Raw genomic sequence first — 4940 nt, 5'->3', positions numbered from 1 at the left:
TTGCATAAATTCAAAGCTCCAAATACTATGGATGTATTTGTGATATCCAAGATGAGTCTTTATATAGTTTCCCAAAGCTGTGTTGATCCAGATTTTAATGGGTCTAATGGGTCCTGACAAAGCGTCAAGTGTTAGTTGAAAAATATGAAATGTGTTTGAAATGATAATATGTTCTGTGAAGTGAACAAAGACATTGACTTGTTTCCACTGAGAAAAGCTGGAATCCCTCAAGGGTGCTAAATCTTCAGTTTTTGAAAATTGTTGAGATATAACAACACAAATTCCATTCCTGACAAGCACAGGAGGAAAAAAAACTCAGGAAATTTTCTCCCTCCTCTGTGTCTGGAGCAAGGAGACCAATCAAGGTCCATCTGAAGTGCAGGAGCACTCGGACAATTGCTGAATACTGAAACCCTTCTTTGGGGAGCATCCGGTGGAAAAAAGGGAAATTATTCTTATCGCTCAGAGTCTTTGAAGCCATTCTTTGACTGATCTGGAAAAGCAATAAAGAATGCTGTGTTATAATCCTGTTGTAACTTGACCTGTTATATAGGTCAAGTCCAAAATATGAGTTTTTAATGAATCCAACTTTGTTTTGATAAACATCTTAGAATAGATTGTTGATTAGCCATTGTTTAAAATATTAAACACAGAATATTAAGAAGGCTTTATATAAAAATGGAAGATGAGAAACAAATTAAGTAAAAAGGAAACAATGAAAATGCAAATCATACTTCTCTATCACCCCTACAATTTAATGCAATTAGACTCACATGTGCAGATGTTAACTGAAGTACATTGTTCCAATAAAGGGCCATATTTAAGATTGCTACATCATTCTCTGCTTCTATATTTAAGATTCTTTGCCAGTCTTTTTTTATTTTCTTCTCTAATTGTGCAAGACATAGGAGACCATAGTTCCTCATATAATTTATCAGTTGTATTAGCCGAGAGGTTTCTAATTGAAATTTTGTCTGTTCTAACAGACACAATTTTGGGAGTCTGCAGTTTCCATAGCCTTCACTTTATACCAATAATTAATGAGGTTGATAGATGTTGATTAACATGATGTTGGTTCATTGATGTAGATTAACATCAGACCAATAATCAAGAAGTAAACAATACCCCAATCAAGGAACTGCCAAACAAACTAACAGCCCAACCAAAAATCTCCAAGACCATTCCCACCAGTGCTTAGATGGCAAATCATTAGAAGATAAACTTGAAAGCATACCTCACACTCCTTACTAGCACTGATGATTTTACCTAGTTTGGCTAATGAAATGTCTGCAAGAAAATAACCAAGCTCAGAAAACAGCAAGAAACCTTCATTTCAAGCTACAGATATGGTCCTTTATCAATTTGATGCCACCCCCTATTGAGGCAGCCTAGGTCTGCATTGGCTTTTTTGGCAACTGCAACATACTGGTTCCTAACCCTAACCCTTTGGTTGGAAACAGAGCCTCTCCTCACCTTCACAAGTATGCAGCAGAAGCCCCCAAAGAAATAGAGATGCTATCAAGAGAGCATTGATAGCTATAGCTATTTTGATACATGCTCCCATTCTAATGTGTATTCCAGTTTCCAGTGTCTATAATGGACACAGTCAAAAGCAGGTCTTGAACCCCATACAGAAGATACGGTTGAATCTATCCTGCATCCACTACCACCCCATTCACTTTATTATATATAGAGAAACACACACACACAAACCTGTGGGACTTTGTAGGGGCCTACTAATGATGACATCTGGATGGAAATCTCCCTGTCAGCTGCATCAAAAAGAGTCAAAAGGTTGTCCTTCTTTCCACAGCTGTAATTGGGAACATTGGCTTTTCCGGTAGAGAGCATGTCTAGCAAGACATCTGAAGTGCCAAGAGTTTTCAAATAGTTGTCATGGATATTGTAGCCAAGTGTGAGATTGCACAGGAACTGGATATTCTTGTTGATCTCTTGAATGGTGAAAATAAAGCGTTCTATTCCTTTGGATGTTTAAGGTTCACTTGTGTGAAAAAATGCTTTGGTTAATACAAGCATCATCAACAGCAATAATACAATTTTTCAACTTCATCCTCTTCATAAACACATGACTATTAAGTCTGAAGACAATACTGACCAAAAAGCAGAGGCAAATGATAGTTACAAATTTAATATTTGTAAATGTTGAAAAAATGGGAAGCAGATAAAAAGCACAAATAGTCCATTATTTATAGCAGCAATAATTTTAATCAGCACAGTACCCAGTCTGCAAAATTTCATTTTTAAAAGTACAACCATCATAAAAGGAAGAGGATATTTCTTAAGTGACCTAGAAAAACTGTTCTAAAAACAAATAATCCTCTATTCCATTAAGGATCAGGCATTTAATATCAATGAGCAGTTATAAATATATGAAAATTTAACTACAACTATGACTACTTTAAACAAAAGTCGGTATTCAAATCATGCATTCTAGATTGGATGTGGAGAGGAAAATAATTTGGACTTCTTTCAGGTATTTTTTTCTGCTCCATCTTTGTATTTGTGTCTCTTCCCCTAAAAAGACAAAAGAAGAAACCCACAAAAATCTGATCAATCAATAAAATTAATCACTTCCTGAAATATAGGAGTAATCAGGGTAAGGAGAAAAGAATGAGAGTGTTAGAACTTCAGATGGAAGGAATACAATTTCATCACACTGAATCACTTACAAGTAAGACAACATTTCTTGATTTAGTGTTACTGCACTGGTGACTACACTGATGAGATGGTCTCCTGGCCTGTAGTAGCTCCATGGTCTTTCTCTATCCAGGTGCACCATATTCAGTGGGCACTTCATTCTAAGCTTCCCAGAGACTGTCTGGGACACCAGTAGCATTGAAAGCAGAAGCAGGAGGTCCATAATTCATGAAGCTGAATCAATCACCTGTTTCCAAATAAGAGTTAGATGATTTCAAAGCACCCTTAGAAAATGGAATATCCAGGAGCTTTCCTTTTCCAACCTCTCTATGAAAACCATAAATCACAACTTCACTTTTAGCCAAAAAATCCATAATGTGTTTCAAGTCATCAAAACATGTAAATGTTGCCCTTTCTCTATTCAAAGCAATCAGTTTGTCCATCTCAGAAAGTCCTGTCAATTTCACAAGACATTCCTCCCAGATGGGTAGTTCTGAATGTTTCCTTGTGCATTGAATAATTTCACTACCATAATCACATATTAAAACAAGGTTCCATGGCATTTTCCTAAAGAGAGGAAGCTGTAGATAAAAGAGTCTCAATGTAACTTTAGGAAAAGAGGTTAAAATATAATTGTACTTCTAATGTCTATGAAGAATATTGGAAGGTATTTGTTGATATTTTTTGACAATTTAGATTATTTAACATTTCTTAAAGTTTATTGCTTTTTCCCTACCTATTCTCTGTAAACAATTGTCAACCCATGCACAAAAATTGGTCTGCTGCTTAAGTAAGAAAAAGTCCAGGGATGCAATAAAGCAAAGAAGATTATAACTAGAGCCACAGATGTGAAAGAAGCCTGCAGGAATTGAATTCAATCAACTGTTCTGTGCAAAGTTGTAAATTAAACATTAGCTCAGCTATATTTAGTCTTAGATCAGGTGTCAACAAAATACATCATTTAAAGGAGAACACAGAGAAGGAAAACAAATTTAAAAAATAAACAATTAGCATTAAAAATAAAAAATAACATCAACCTTTGAAAACTAGTTAATGACATACATGGTTTGAAAAAAATCAACACATGTATATGGTTAACATATACATGTTTCTCTCCAAAACAATAGAATAACAGAAGACAAAACTTGGCCATACATGTTTTTGCAGGTGCATCAGCAAAAACTAACTTTCCCCATCTTGGTTAAAGTTGCAGATTGTGAATCAGTCCTTAAACATTACATATTTATCCAGGTCCAAGAAGGGATGAGGAAGGCTGAGAACTTCTTGGGTGCTAGAAAGGTACAACCATGATAAAGCCAAGAAGGCAGATATACCCAACCAAAAACATTTCTACTAAATTTGAGAAACTATGTCATAATATTTTTGAATAGGGTGTCCTTGCAAACTTCCATTTCCAAAAGTTAAGAACAGGTCTTCTGAATCAGGCCAGGATCCATTTTTATCTCTCAGTGCCTTGGAACACTACATCCAGATTTGGTTGCCACAATGTAAAAAGAGATGTTGAGACTCTAGAAAGAGGGCAGAGAAGAACAATAATCATGATTAGGAGACTGGAAATAAAACATATTAAGAATGGTTGTTGGAACTGGGTATGTTTAGTTTAATGGAAAAAAAAGGAATAGGGTGACGTGACAGCAGTCTTCCAATATTTTGAGGGGCTGCCACAAAGAAGAGAGAGTCAAGCTAGAGGGACAAGAAACAACAGATGGAAAGTAATCAATAATCTATCAGTGAAACAACTTGCCTGAAGAAGTTGTGGGTTCTCCAACACTGAACATTTTTAAAAAGAGACAACCCTTTGTCTGAAATGGTATAAAGTTTCCTGTGTGAGCAGGGGTTGGATTAGAAGACCTCCAAAGTCTTTTCCAAATAACTCTACCATCAGAAGAATGAGATGGATGAATTGTTGCAATTTTGTAAGGAGTATTTATGCCCAATCCCACCTCCCTCCCTTACACCACATTTATGGGACACTTACATATGGATAATCTCAATTCTTTAGGAATTGTTTTGTAAAACTCTTATATGGCTGTATTTCAGCTCCCCTTTTATTTCTACATGATTTGACCAGATGGATAATCCAGTTTATCCACATCTTGCAGTTATGCTGGATAAGGATGGAAGGCAATATCTACCAATAGACTTCCAAAGTCTGCCTTTGATTATGAGCTTTCCCAGCTCATATATGCGGGACAGCTTGAAACAATATCTATGCTTGGTCTGCTGGAATGTGTTGACAGTGGAAATTTTTCTAACTCACA

This window comes from Notechis scutatus, unplaced genomic scaffold (assembly GCF_049901735.1).
Source record: "Notechis scutatus isolate UNSWTSFEM ecotype Mainland unplaced genomic scaffold, rNotScu1.2 NSCUSCF26, whole genome shotgun sequence".
NCBI classification, from domain to species: Eukaryota; Metazoa; Chordata; class Lepidosauria; order Squamata; family Elapidae; genus Notechis; species Notechis scutatus.
The sequence above is the reverse complement of the archived record's forward strand: the minus strand, read 5'-3'. Positions refer to the sequence as shown.